Raw genomic sequence first — 16,244 nt, forward strand, 5'->3', positions numbered from 1 at the left:
ATGTGTCTCGGAAATGAAACTCTGTCTATTAACCGTCTGTGCAGCAACATTTTCAGTCTGGTGGAAGCTATCAAATCGGCTTTCTTCAACACAGCTACAACCCCTTCTTCGGACAGATTCATTCGTTGGAATAACAATGACATCCAGTGTACCATTCTGAACGTCGATGGCAGCTGCAATGGAGATCCTATCAGGTCAGGTTTTGGCGGCATTCTCAGGCACCATTCCGGTAACTACATCTCTGCGTTCTCAGGATTCATTAATCACTCTCAGGATATTTAATTTGCTGAGCTTACATCCCTCTATCAAGGCGTTATTTTGGCTATTAACATGAATTATGAGGAAGTAGCATGCTATTCAGACTCCCTCCAAACTGTTAATCTGATCAACGAAGGGTCAAACCACTTCCATGTTTATGTCGTGCTTATTCAGAATATCAAGGACCTCATCGCTCCTAGAAATTTCACTCTTCACCATTCCTTAAGAGAAGGGAACCAGTGTGATGATTTCTTTGCTAAGCTGGGAGCTTCAAACGATGTGGAGCTGACCATTCACTCCAACCCCCCAGAAGGCGTTCTCCCTTTGCTGCAGTTGGATGAGTTAGGAACGTCTTTCTTAAGGCGTCAGCTCCCCTTTTTTCTGTTTACTTTTCTTTTCTGTCTGTTTCTCTTTTTGTTAGCCTTGTAACACCAAAAAAAAAAATCCAATTGATTCGAATAAAGTGAAAGTCACTTACCAACCAAGTAGTTGTTGTAAAAATCATTTAAAACATCATATGCATGTGCAAACGAATACACGTTTGTTGGGACCAAAGCAGTTTTACATAGTCTGACTTTTGTGTTGATTGTGAAATTCAGTTTGTATTCGCCGTGTGATGGTTGATACGAATCACTGTTGCAAGCAACATCAAATGAGGAAATAGTGAACACCATTCCCTCTTGGAGTTGCTCCTTGAACTTGTAGATCAATATTCTTCGTATAGACGCACCAATTCGATAACCCTGATAGCAAAGATTAAAACACTATACTTTAAACAGAAAAACAAAAAACAAAAACAATATGAAAAAAGTACATTTCAATCCATTAGAACCAACTTCATGGAAAATGGTAGTTTTTTATTTTTGTAGTCTTGAACAAACCAAACACGTACAACCCTCACAATCAATGTCCACGATTGTTTTCTTGGCGAAACATCAAAGATGAAGTCGTGTTTCATAGACATTTTCCTTTGCAATAGAAAAAAATTACATAAATATCTTAGAATATAGATATCAGAGAACAGAAAAAGAAGAACTATATTTTGTGCTTGTTGTGTACGCGTACCCAAAAGCACTACTATTTATATAGAAAAATAGTACCATAACGGTTAATATCTATTAATTATTAATTTGACCGTTTTAAAATTAATATTATCAACGTCTTTAATATTATAAAATGTTCATTAAACGATTAGATTATATTTCATGTAACCTACAAAAAATTAACTTCATAACATTTGAAATTTAATAATATCTTATTAGTATTAAGTAATATAATTTTGTAACGAATAAAAATTAATTATATAACCTTAAAAACTAATTACTACAATTAAATTTTTAATTAGTAGGTTATTGTCATAGTGTAATGGACCAAAATTCAAATTATAATTAATTCAAGTTATTTATTATAATTTTGTAACCTATCAAATTTTTAATGTACCGTATAAATGTTAAACGAATACTAAATATATTAATAATTATTTTATTGTAACGTACCAATTTTTTAAAGTAACATTTAAATTTATTCAAAACAATAATTGTATTAATAATTATTTGATTGTAACGTACCAATTTTTTAATGTAACATATAAATTGTAATCGAAACAATAATTATATTAATAATTATTTGATTGTAACCAACTATCTATTTCATGTACAATTTAATGTTAAATAAAAAATGGTTTTTAATAATAATTATAATTATTAAGCTTGTATTAAAAATTAGGAAGAATTTTTGGAACAAATGCCAAGTAGGATTATGATGATGTGGACATCTTTAGAGGAGAGGATTTTAGAATAGGCTATTTCTAAAAACTCTAAATTGTTAGTATAAAGATTTTCTCATGTCAATTGAAAAAGACCCACTTAATGAAAAAAAATATCTCCATGACATCTAAAATCCAAAACATACAACAACCCATAGTCAACAATAAGTCGTGGGTCCCACGTAGATGAAGAGAAATGATATTTGTACAACTATTTTTCGACAACTTTATGTCTACTACTCACATTATGTTTGTACTTTCTCTCTCTTCTATTGATGTGGTTTTATATCAATAATTCTTTTTCTTTGTGAATCTATAGTTGTCTCATAAGTTGTTATACAAATAGTTGTTCAAATAACACAACACATAAGTTAATCGCGCCAGAGATGGAAAAGGGTAAACAAATATGCACAATCAAAAGATGTTAGACAATTTTTTTTCTCATCGGTCATAAATAATACTAGTTAAAAATAATTGTGCAACAAATGACTGAGAGTTGGATAGCTCACTTAGTTGAGTTAAGAGTTTAAAGAAGTTAAAAATTTAGGGCCAAAAGAATATAAACAATTAACCTATTAACATTGTGATTAAAAAAAATAAAAATAATTGAGGTTTGTTGGTTCGTAGCATATAGGAATCTTTTATGGTACTTAAGTTTGACTCCCTCCACCACGTAATAACTGAGTCTTTTGTTCATTTCACACATATTAAAATATGTAGAAAAATGATTTTAAGTGTCTTGTCATGTATTAGTGCATTTCTCATTATCATAAATGCAAAGTAGTAGTAGGATATATTTAATGGAGAATGCTAACCAGTGCCTCCAGGGAATTGGTTAAACATCTAAAACAAGTAAATTTTTATAAAAAAAGTTGTGTAATCATTACTTGAACAAAAGTAACATCTTATATTTCGAAGACAAAATTTCTATTTGCAGGTTCCTTAACCATTGCCCTGAGGGTACTGGTTAGCAAGACTCGTATTTAATTGAGAGTGATGAAAGTAGTATTAATTAGAGTTATAATTAAAAAGGGTAATTAATATTGCATTGAAAAGTGAAATAAATCAATTATCAAGACAATTTTTTTTGTTGCAAATGGCTAAATTATTTTGGGACGGAAAGAATACTAATAACATTTGTTAGTCCATTTTAAACAAAAAAAAAGTTAGTGTGAGTCGTCGTCAAAACCCTAGTTTCTTCTCCTTCATCCACCAAAGAGGGGTGATTTAGGGTCAATTTTGACCCAAAATCACCCCTCTAACTCGTTTTTCCATTTCCCTTTTATTGAAATAAGTGATTTTCACATTTATTTCGTTTTTTCTTTCGTGATACCGTCGTCTTAGTGCGATGTTGTTTTGTTTGTCGTCTTTGTGCGACATTGTTTGTCTTTCTTGTTTCGTTTATGTATTTGTTCGATTCAGATTGTCAGATCAGTTTCGATCCAGTGCAGATCAAATCAATGACTTTGGAGTCATCAACGTTGCAGATCCGGAGACATGGGTAATCCGGAGAGTTAAATATTGTCATATGTGTAGGCTTTAGTACTTTGTCGTTTTATGCTATTAACATGGATGCTGTGAGTTTGTTCACAGATTCATCCTTTTCATTTTTAGCGAATTTTCATTGTATCGATACTATCGATGTACTCTATCAATTTGAATGAATGAGTATCGTTTATTTTTATAAAAAAAAAAAGGAAATGTTAACTTGTGCCCTTGGGACATAAGTTAAGAAATCAAATGTATAAGGTTTTTCTTGGAACTTGTGCATTCAATGTCTTAAAAATTGCAAAAATTATATTTTTAATATAAAATTTATTTTTAATTTTCATTTTTAACTCCTTAACTTATGTCCTAAGGACACAAATTAACATGACAAAAAAAAATTATTCTATCGTAGACCAAACTCTTTTAGTTCACACTCTTTCATACTTTGGGATCGTTTTTCCAGGGCAATTAATGCTTTCATAGACAATAGTGATAGATCATGAACATTGACTATGATAATTCTATGCCACTCACTAGCTAATAAGATATTTATTAAGGATTTAAAAATAAAAACAATGATAATTTTTATGTAAGAAAGTTGTTTTATAATGTTTTAATGTGTTGAATACGTAATTTAAAAAAAAATATTTTAAACTTCTTATCAAATGCTTTAATAAAGATACTTGTTAGCATTTTCCTAATTCTATCAAGGAAATGCTAACATAGGCCCTTAACAACTTATTCTAGGACAATCACTGTGTTTGGAATGAGAGATTTTGCTGAGAGAGAGATTGCAGCGAGAGAGATAGCGAAGAAACAGCACAACCACCGTGTTTGGTTCAGGAGAGAAATTGAGGCGAGAGAGATTAAATAGGCGGGTCCCACCACTTTTAGCTTTCTTCTCTCGGATGCGAAGAAAGTGCGACGAAACGTCTTTTTGCCTCAGTTTTCCATTTATGCCCTTGTCTCTCTTGTTTCTTAAGCCATGACTGTCTTGGTTTCCTCCATCGCAGAAGCCCCTCTGCCACTTCCATGACTGGTTTTCCATTAGATCTATCTGTATGAGACTCTGTAAATGCTTTTTCTTTGTGAGGAGCATATCGAAGCAGGGAAATGTGATTTGGGGATGAGAAGAAGAATTGGGAAAGTAGTGGGAGAAGATAAACACGGAAAGGGAAGAAAGAAGCTGGAAGGGGATGGTTGCATGTGTGTAAATGAATTTTGTAAAAGAATAAAAAAAAACGTAATATTGTGTAATTAAAAATAAAAATTACATTGATTTTCTTGGTACAAATTACATGAAGCTATTCGATTTATTTCTTTGAAAGATGGATTTATTTGATTAATTAATTTTATTTTAAGATGATAAAATATTAAGTTAATTTTGAAAGAAATAAAATGTAAACAGTATAAAATTAATATGTTTTTTTTTCAAAAAAAATAATGTTTTAAACACAAGGGTATTTTTGTCTTTTAAGAATTAAACACACTTCTTTCTCTTCTATCTCTCTTCTCTTTCTTTTATACCAAACAATACATCAAATCTACTCTATTTCTCTCTTATTTCTCACTTTTTTCTCTCTTTTCAAACTCTCTCTTACCTATTTCTCTCTTCACAACTTCTCTCCTGCACCAAACACACCCTTAAGGAACTCAATTTAAAAATTTTATGTTGAAGATTGTATCAATTTATTTTTCTAAAAGTTATTTTTTTTAACAAATACTTGTTTTTTTATGGAATCATAACATGTATTCGAAGGGCATATGTTAAAGCACGTGTTACCATGGCCAATTCCATTATTAAGAAAATTTCTTAACATAGTCGCCTCATCCAAAAATTTCTTTGATTAAGGGGATCGACACACATACCACTTATGCAAAGGCATGTGAACACTACAAAAGGGAATAAAAAATACTCCTAATATTTCTAAATAAAGTATGCGGTTTAGTTTGATTGGCTGACTTTTAAAATATACATCGAATCAAACCATACTAATGCGATTGTATTGGTTCAGTTGTTGCAATTTTTTATTACACAATACATTTTTTTTTTCAACATAAAAATCAAATTAAAAAGTTAAAATAGTTTATTTTTAGAAATGTTTCAAATTTCATCCAACAATGTTGTCATCAACATAATGCAAATTATAAACATAGGACAAAAAATAACTCCAATATAAAATGCAAAAGAATAAGATTTTATCATTCTTTAAAAGTTTTCATTGGGTTTCTATGATTTAAAATATATCTAACATAAACAAATCTACAAAAGTACAAGTATCATCAAACTAAAGCAAAAAGTACAATTTTAAAATAAAAAGTAAAGAAGAAACTTAATAAGAGAAAAAAAAATATGTCATTCTATAAAAGTTCTCATTTAGTTTCTATGAGCATTGGGTTGGACAACATAAGTTTAATTAATAATTCTCTTATGTTGCGGTTTGGTACGGTTTAGTTCGGTTGGTGAAATCAAAACCGCAAACCTAACCAAACCGGGTTGTTGAGTAAAAAATTGGTCTGAATTAGGAATGGAAATAGGTCAAGCCAGACCTTATTCTTAAATAGACAAGGCCTGAGCTTTTTTAAAAGCTTATTTAGCTTAAAAGGTCAGACCACATGTCATTCAAAAAGTCTATTAGGCTTATTAGGCCTGCCTATTTAAGTAAATATGAATAATATTATTTATTATTATATTATATTTTGTACTTTGAATTAAAACAAAAATTTGTTAACTTTTTCAGAAATTTAATCTTATTAGTATACATTAATTTTTTTGCATTTTAAATGTATTATTATAAACTAGAATTGAAATATGATACAATATATAGTCAAATTCCCTAAAAACTAATGTTGATTATCAAAAGAGAGTTTAATCTAATTGATATATTAGCTCGCTAGTCTATTTAAACTTATATCGCATTACTTATTTAAAAATGTTCAATGTAATAAGCTTTTAAACAGGCTAGCATGTCGTATTAGGCTTTAAGAAGGCCAGACTTAGGCCTAAAAATTAAGCCTATGGGCTATGACAGGCCGCATGCTAGGCTTAAGCCTTCAAAAATTTGGCAGGTCAGACTCAGGCCTTACAAAGCCTAACTCGACCTAGCCTATTCCCACCCCTAGTCTAAATACATTCGAACCAATGCAGTTTTTTACGATTTCAATTTGGATTGATTTGGTTTACGGTTTTTCCATTAGGTTGGTTTGATTTTGAACATTCCTAACTAATCTAGCGACCATGTTAAAATCCAATGTATGGCTGGATTTGATTTTAATGACAGGTTAAAAACTGATTTTAATGTCAAATTTTAGGGTTGGATTGTTTCGAAAGTTTTTTTTAATAAAAAAATCACTTTTGTCATTTAAGTGTCTGTCTTTTGTCTTGGATTTTTTTATAAAAAAGATCTTTTATTAAAAAAAAAATTGACTCAAACAAAATCTACTTTTAAAAAAATAAGAAAGACATAACACATATATATTTTTTTAAATCTCTAAAAAAATCTCTAAATTATTTTAACATAAAATCTATTTTTTTTAAGTTGAAATAAACTCTCGCCTTTGATTAATTGAACAAATGGCTTTAGTAGATTTTTAAATAAGTTGAAAATTATCTTGGTTGCTAAAAGATCATGGTGTTGCAGACCTGACCAAGCACACAGCCATTCGGTCAAGAGTGTCCAAGGTTGGATTTTGGAGGCTTGTCACTCTCTCCAAATTAATGACAACGAACAAAAGGTATCTACCTGGCTTTGAAAAATGCACTATATGTTATCAATGGCTTCATGTGGTGTGACTTCTTTTCTTTAATTGTCTTCATGCAATGGGTTGCAATTTCTAAGTCTTGTGTTATTTTGCAAATGTATTTAATCAAAATAATACAGGAAATACTGACCAAGGCCTAGGGGAAATCCTACATCTTTATAAATCATTATATCAACACACACAAAAAATCTTACAAAGCAATATACTTGATGCAACTCTCAAGTTGAAGGCGAACCAATATTATAATGAATTGTGCATTTATTTTTTGTTTGTTATTGATAACAACAACTAATCTAGCGACCAAAATGATGCTTCGTTCTCAACCTCCCTTAATAAGGTTTGATTCAGTATGTGCATCTGAGACGTTGAATGATGGTTAATTTGTTTTGGCAAAGACAACTTGGTTCTCTCCGCTTTGTGTTGCACACTGTGTTAGGGTGGATGGCGGATCTTCAACTTGATAATGTTGATTTTGATCTGGATTTCAATTAAGAAGGTTGTTGATTATTTTTATTTTCAACAGAAAGGAGTGATATTACAAAATTTGGTTGTGTAGGGCATGCATGTAAACCGTTGTTCCAAATTCCTTTTGAAAACTCTTATGTTGAGTTTAGCCAAAGGCAAGCCAACAGGGCCACTCACGCTTTAGCAAAGGTAGCCCCTTTTTAAACTAGCTCCCACATGTTTATTGATATACCGTCATATATTTATACTTTGATTGCAAATGAAATGAATTAAATTTGTGTCCTAATAAAACATAATGTGACACAAGTGTACATGTATAAATCTCTTAACCATTTGATTAGGATTTATATAGTTGCACACGAGCATGGTCGGAGTCAAGATTAAATAGTGGGGGTTTAATAAAAGGGAAATATTGGTTGGTGCGAAAGCAATAGTGACAAAAATCAACGAATTATACAAAACCATTGGATGAATGTTCTTTTCATCAACCATTCTCTCTCTCTCTCTCTCTCTCTCTCTCTCTCTCTCTCTCTCTCCCCCTCCCTCCCTCTCTCCCTCTCCCTCCCTCTCCCTCTCTCCCTCCCATGCAATGTGCTCCACCACATGATTTCCGTGAATTACACTTCATTCCATTTCGTTTCGTACTATATTGCATTGTTCTTATTAAAAAATTGCAAATGGTTTGTAAATGAAAAATTAAAACTATGGAAAACATTTATGATTTTTGCAAGAAATTTTTCGATACTATTATATGCAAATAATAATAATAATAATAATAATAATAATAATAATAATAATAATAAAAAATACTGTATTTTGTTATGAAACTCTTAGAATAAGAACAAGAATAAAGAGAAATAAAGAGAGAAAGAGAAAGGATTCTATTATTCTCTTATGATGTACAATTATGTTACATATGATCTTTATTTATAGAAAAGTATAATGATATGACTTAAGAGTTAGGTACTTAAGGGATAAATACAAAAATGTGTGACTTAGGATATAAGTAAAATGGTGTCAATTAAGACATAAGTTCAAGGGTTTGTGAACATCGACTTATGATATTCATAACACTCCCCCTTGGATGTCCATCAAAGATATGCCTCTTTAAAACCTTGATAGAGAAAAATCAATGGAAAAAAATTCTAGTGAAGGAAAAGGAGTACACCATCATTTTTTTTTGTCATAATCCATCTCGTTAAAAACTTAATAGAAAAACACAATGACATAAAACCATGGTTAAGGAAAACTTGGATATTTGTCGTGAGACTAGGAGAATAATTGTAGAGACTAGGTGTAATTTACCAATCAACGAGAATTAATTGATTCGAAAGACTTGATCACTTTAATCTTTGATATTTTCCAAAACATTTTATTTATTTATTTTCTCTTGAACTCAAATATATGTTCTGCATACTCGCATTTGTAAAATCCTTATTATAACTAAATTGCCGAGTTGAGATTGAAACAACCTCTGTGGAGGCAAACCTATAAATTTTATTACTTCGATGCATTTTTAGTATGCTTGCTAAAAGTTTATCACAATCTCAATGTGTAACAATACATTAGCTCTCTAGGAACCTTCAATAATCTTTTAGTTCTTTAATAATCTTTGTGCAATCCTTATGGGATCGTTTAATAAACTCAAGAATCCGCATTTAAAACATGATTTGTAAACTTTTGCTTTACAATAATTTAAGTTTCATTTATTCTAATTCATTTGAAACAATAATGAACAACAACAAACTTCTACCCAAATGAAAGTATATAATGAATATTCTAAACCTTGGTTTATCTTTCACATTATCATAGTTATATTAAAAATAAAAAGATTTAAACACATAATTTTTGGAACAAGTAAAAATTTATAAATCATACATTTTTCCCTTCAAGGTAGCATTTAGGTAACACAAATTATCAATAAAATGTCTTTCCAAAGTTTGACATCTCCAAAATGTAAATTTTATGTAAGATCAAATAAGTTTATTTAATAAGAAAATATGCATATCTAACATGTAGTATTTATGAGATAATAATCTTGCAGGATTTAGATGTAAATAAGAGAATGCAATTCATAGAAGATATTTTCAACTACAAATGGACTTACCCGTTCAAATGCACGAGTTTTTTTTATCAGTTCATTCATTCAAATTCACTATAGTACATCGAAAAAAAATACAAATTTGCTAAAGACAAATATGATAAATTTGCGAACAAAGTTAAAACATCCATATTAATAACATAAAACAATAGAGTGCATAAGCCTACAAATATGAATATATTCAAGTGGCCGGAGTACTCATGCCTTTGGTTCTGTAACGTTGACGATATCAAAGTCGTTGATTGGATTTGCGTCGGGTCGAAGCTGATTTGACAATCTAAATTGAACAAACACAATAGCAAGACGGAAAAGACAAACAAGGTCGCACAAAGATGACGAACAAAACAACATCGTATTTAAATGACGAAATCACAAAAGAAAAACCTACATATATAGAAAAATCACCTCTTTAAAGAGAAAAATGATTTAGAGGGATAATTTTTAGTAAACAAATTGACCCTAATTTACTCTTCTTTGATGGAGGTAGATGAAGAAGAAGACACTAAGATTATAGATGACATATAACTATTTTCAACTTAATTATTAATCTAACACGCACTCGCAAATTAAATTAATGCACCTCAGAGTTAGATTATAAGGAGCACACTTGTTATATCTTCGACAATCATGGTCATTATTACAGGAGTGAACTGCCATGTCAAAAAAGAATATATGAGTGTTACTAAAGGGTGATGAAATATGGCGTATAAGATAACAAATAAAATAAAAAATGGTATGAAAAATGACTTACCATTTGTCACAGCAAGAAATAGAGAAAGAAAGATGATCAAAACATAAATGAACATGAGAATTTGAGTCATATTTTTTCTAAATTTGCTTGTAATAAAAAGAAAAGTGTTTGATCACTTTATAAGTTAAAATTCTGTTTTGTTTATTTCAATTAATTAGTTTTTAGTACTTAGGAGTTGGAAAAACCATTCATAAAATTTGAATTATAGTTAAATGTTTCTAAGGTACATCGATGTGTTATTTTATCTCTTCAGCTCATTCTATTGATCACTTAACCTTAGTCAATATCTCACATAAAATCTTCACGACCATCAAAGATCAACTTTTTTTATTTAACTTTCAATATACTTTTTTATTTCTCAATTAGACTTTCATGATAAATAAGAGGAAATTTCCAAAACATAAATAATAGTAATGATAAAAAAAAATTAGAAATAATGTTGCCAAGTGGCGACGAGACGTATTGTACAATAAAGAGGCTAAAAAATAACCACCAACTAAAAAAAAAAAAATAGACATAAGAAATCAGTCAATCACACATCTTAAATCTACGAAAGGTTTTATACAACTTCATAGAGATTTCAATCAATAGCAGCATGGCAATTCATGTTCTTTCTTTTTTGACAAAAGTAAAATTATGTTCATAACTTCATATAATATAATTATAAGTAGGAGAAAATAATATGTTATAATTTATTAAATTAGACCTCAATTATGTGGTTGATATCTTATTTTTTTTCCTTCACGCCGTACAATTTGTGCCACGTCAATTATTTGAGTTTAAGTATGCTCCATTTAACATATGTTCTATTTAGTCTATTTTAGGGTCTTGGATGAATGACACGTGACAAAAAAGAATTCAATGGTTCAGATTTAAAAATAGACAAAATATTTATTTTTTAATAAAGAAATGCTTAAATTGCAATTTTTGTAGAATAAAATCCATTTGACTACTATTATTTAACTTTTGATCCCCTGTATTATGAAAGTGTACAAATAATTTTGGTCCTACACCAATTTAAGCGATGTGACAAACTCATTAATGACATGGCAGTGGAACAACAACACCTTACGAATTGTGTTCGTAGGGATTGAGCGAACGAATCTAGGTACATGTGATGTTGAATCTTGGTTCGCAAACCTTGGAATTATTTGCATAAAACCCTCACGAAGCCTTGGAATTATGCATTATTCGTTTCATTTGTGAACAAACATTTCGATTTACGGTTCATTCACCACGGCTCCAATAATATATTCTATTGCTAGCACAAAGTATTCTCTCGTTTACACTGCTGATACTTTTTATGGTCTTCCCTGTAAGTCTGTAACACCCGATTACTTCCTTGAGAGTTTGTAGCTTTTCAAATACATTTGTCTACAACTACAAGAGAGGTTATATGATCAAATTCAACTCCGTGATAATTGTTAGAGTTCATAGTCTTCACAAATTATACTTCTAATTCTAGCCACTTGTAGATGTTTGCGAAGGTTGGTTGAATCGGAATACTTTGGTTATTGACACAATTGGATATGCAAACAGAAGCCATTGAATTTGTGAAGGATTCCAATTCAAGAGCATAGTACACTAAATAGTCGCACACAGTGTAAGACAGGCAGAGAGAATGTTAATGTGAGGCAATTATATAATCGAAATCTTAGTGATGAGAGCTTTAACATAGTCCAATTGTGTGTATTAAATAAGTGATGGGAGTGTCATTTTAAAATCAATCATTGGTATCCATCCTAAGGTGTCCTTTTAAATAATATTCCATGCTAAGGTGTCCTCAGAACCCTAATTTTTTGGGTTTCTATTTTTAAAAAAATTACAAAATTAATGTTTGTTTCTTAAAAATCTAGGTGGACTTACCACATCATCGATAAAACGGCTACATCATCAATTATTAACAGAGTTTGATAGAAAATTTTAAAAAGGGTAACAGTACAAATGTGATTAATTTGGCAAAAAAAAATAATTAAAGGACTAGTATGTTATAAACGCTAAACTTAAATGACTTATAAGGTAATTTAGCCAAAATTTTATATGGACTAAATCCTACCAACTTTTATTATGACTGAAATAAAATTTTATATATTTAAAGCAATTAAAACTTATTGAATACAATTAAGTTACAAACGAAATCAACAAGTAAAAAAGAAGACGAAAAAAATTAACTAGCAATTAAATTAAAAATCCAATACAACCAACATTTATTGTATAAATATTAAATTAAAAATCCAATACAACCAACATTTATTGTATAGAAAAAAAATTAACTAGCAATTAAATTAAAAATCCAATACAACCAACATTTATTTTATATATTTAAAGCGATTAAAACTTATTGAATACAATTAAGTTACAAACGAAATCAACAAGTAAAAAGAAGACGAAAAAAATTAACTACTAGCAATTAAATTAAAAATCCAATACAACCAATATTTAATGTATAAATAGAATAAATGCGGTTTGGTTTGCTTTAGATTTTACAATACAACAACTAATTAAATCAAAATATTGACAACCGGTTCTTTATTTATATCTTCACTTTATTGTTATTTTTTTCGATGTAGGACATTTATTTTGACACCCATTTGACAGAGGTCTTCTCTTGCTAAAACCGGAAATCTCTTTGGTGGTGATTTTTCATTTTTAATGTACTTTTTTCAATTCCGAAAACAACAATTTTAAGATGTTTCTAAAACCACCGTGTCTGATCCTACCGAGAAAGAGAAACATGCTGAGAAGGTGAAACAAGCTATTATAGATATTGCCCTCCGGAAAGATAATGATTATCTATGCAAAAACTATATTTTGAATGTACTCGGAGATGATTTGTATGGGAAGCACTGCAAAAAAAGTACGATGCTGAAGAAGCTGGAGCCAAAAAGTACACTGTGAGCCGCTACCTAAACTTCAAGATGAACAATGACAAACCTGGGGAGGCACAATCTCATGAACTTCAAAAGATAGCTCACGAAATCGTTGTTGAATGTATGCAATTACCCGAACAATTTCAAATTGCTGTTATTATTGACAAATTGTCACCTACTTAGAAGGACTTCAAGAATCTTCTTATCCATAAAACTAAGGAGGTTATTGAAAATACATATAGTTGCATTTTATATGGTTATGCTTGCCTCAAGGACAGAAGTTGCCATAAGGATGTGCCGAACAATTGCAATTGATGTGAGAATGGCAACAACCATGATAAAAGTCATAAGGATAGTGACAACAGGTAGTTGAGTCAGCTCATGAAACCGAAATCGGTTTGTAAGATTTACATGATGAAGTCATCAATGCAGAATGTGAGGGATAAATCACAGAATAGATATATACTAACTCGGGCACAGTGATGCTCACCCTTCCAAATATATGAATGTAAGGATCATGCTCACCAATGATGGGTGTTACAGCGTCATTTCCTATTCATCCAGCTGAAAATCAGGAAAGGAGAGAAATATTAACTCAGCATTTAGTTTGTCAGGGGTGTGCAAATTGAAAACCAGATCAAAACCAAAACCAATATTTGGTTTTGGTTTGGTTCTTGAAACCACTTCTCCAAAAACCAGTTTTTAAGTACAACCAGTTCGGATATGGTTCAGAACCAGTTTGAAACCAATTTGTTGTAAAAACCAGTTATTTGAACTAAACCAGTTTTTTTATTCAAAATCCGGTTTTAACCCAATTTCCAAAAAAAAAAAAACTAGTTTTCCATTTATTTATTTTTTTTTGCAAATGCTTTCCTTCAATAACATATATCTACTTCAAACCCTTATTTTTTCTAAAAGCTATTTTCAGCTTATTTCTAAAAGCTCTTATATGAAAACACCTTATGAAAACTTTATAAGAAATTAAGAAAAATAGATGACAACTACTTCATATCCACTATTAGTATTTTAAGAAATTAATGGAAGAAACTTTTATAAAAGCTTGAAATTTTACGTGAGTATCTCATGATGATGATGATGATGATAGATGCATTTTTGTTTATGTTTTGTAGCTTTGCTTAGACACCTACAGCAGACAAAAATTTCACTGGTGGTTCATTACTTGCAAAAACTTATTGAATTCTCAATACTAATCAAAATGACAACACACAGTATAGAAAAATTGAACAATTACAAAGAAACCGAAAAGGCAGTAAACAAACAATACACAATACATCATAAAACTGAGAAAACAACAATCGAATCATGACATGGATTCCAAATTCATGAAGAAAACACATCATACAGAATCAAAATCCTCAAAATAACACAAACCCAATTGAAACAAAAGTCAAAAGATTCAATTTTTAGCTATAAATTTCAAGCGGGTCATTAACGAAGAAGAACAAGGCAACAAAATTCAAAAGGATAGAGATGAGAGAGAGAGAGAGAGTTGAGAAAGAGAGTGTGTGTGCCATGAGAGAGAGATCGAGTTCTTGTGATGGAGAATTTGGGAAAAGAAGATCGCGATTTTGTGAATCTGAAAATGGAAATCCGAAAATGGTTAAAATCCGGATCCGAATTTTAATAGGTTTGGATATCCAACCCGTTTAAAATGGGTTGGTTGGTAACCATTTAAAAAAATCCGGATATTTTAAAGTGGATCTGGATATGGTTATGGGTTTGGGCCTCAAACTGGATGTTATGCACACTGTCTGTTTGATTGATGTTTGCAAAGATAAATAAAAAGATTTGGCAAGTTAGTACAATAGGTTTAAACTATAAACACCAACTATATTATATGTATCAAGTTATAATACAAAAGGAATGTTCAAATTTTGTTCTTCTTCTGAGATTGAAACTTCCATAAGAAATAAACATTCCATTCACAATACATCTGAGCAAAGAGTCTAACCTTTTAGGTAGTAGAACATTGTAACTGATACTATTAGAATATCAAATAAAACCACCGTTATCCAAGACATTGCAGAAACAAAATGGCGGATCATCAGCGTTCAAATCACAGCGAGAAACAAAGCCAAAATCCCACCACAAACAATCAGCACTAGCCATGCCTTTCCTATGCCAGCCATGTATCTCTGTAAATAGATTAAAAATTGTATAAATTCAAATTTTAACAACATATATTACACATAAGGGTAAATGGCAAGACAGATGAAATGAAACAGTGCAATGCAAAGTTACAAAACAAGTGTAATTAGTAAGAGTGAAAATAGTAGAAAAGATAAGTAAAAACAGGTATGAATCATGAGTCATGACTCAACAAAATGCAATTTGCAAGCATCCACAGTTTGTACTCAGTCAGTACCATGTTTTGATTGCACTTCTACCACCACCAAGAATACCTTTAAAGCATCAAACAATTGAATGTTAAAAAAAAGCTAACCTTCAAGACAGCCGAGTGAGAATTGATATACTTGTGAATGGACTTATCGATGACAGTGTCTTCGTTGATGCCAACTCCACCCATCTGCTTCCGATGCTTTAAGTCTGAGGGTATATGAGGTCCCCTTTTCTAATTTTCAAACGGGGACAAATTAGTTCTTTGTTAATTTTATTGACTCATCATAACAGATGACCTAATTAGTCCCCGTATAAGAATGTCAAGGACTAATTTGGATATTATTTATTGTAAGAGTGATTTGGGCCACAAGCAAATTGTGAGCAACTAAGTTGGTAACTTGGTTGTTTAATCTTTGATTAGTA

At 30.6% G+C, this 16,244-nt stretch overlaps 2 long non-coding RNA genes and 1 pseudogene across 2 annotated transcripts; 1 reads left to right on the forward strand and 2 right to left on the reverse strand.

Moving 5' to 3' along the window:
- LOC146949840 (uncharacterized) lies at positions 1-922 on the forward strand (annotated as a pseudogene).
- An 8,919-nt stretch (positions 923-9,841) lies between these two features.
- LOC146949841 (uncharacterized) lies at positions 9,842-10,882 on the reverse strand. The gene is made up of 2 exons (XR_015027390.1): positions 10,591-10,882; positions 9,842-10,489 (listed from the first exon to the last, which is right to left on the reverse strand). It is a non-coding gene; the product is annotated as an uncharacterized LOC146949841 (long non-coding RNA).
- A 1,903-nt stretch (positions 10,883-12,785) lies between these two features.
- On the reverse strand, positions 12,786-15,210 carry LOC146949842 (uncharacterized). The gene is made up of 2 exons (XR_015027391.1): positions 14,533-15,210; positions 12,786-14,024 (listed from the first exon to the last, which is right to left on the reverse strand). It is a non-coding gene; the product is annotated as an uncharacterized LOC146949842 (long non-coding RNA).
- Positions 15,211-16,244: the final 1,034 nt, after the last annotated feature.

Source organism: Medicago sativa, chromosome 2 (assembly GCF_051527215.1).
Source record: "Medicago sativa cultivar Bolivia chromosome 2, Bolivia_mono, whole genome shotgun sequence".
In the NCBI taxonomy this organism is placed as follows: Eukaryota; Viridiplantae; Streptophyta; class Magnoliopsida; order Fabales; family Fabaceae; genus Medicago; species Medicago sativa.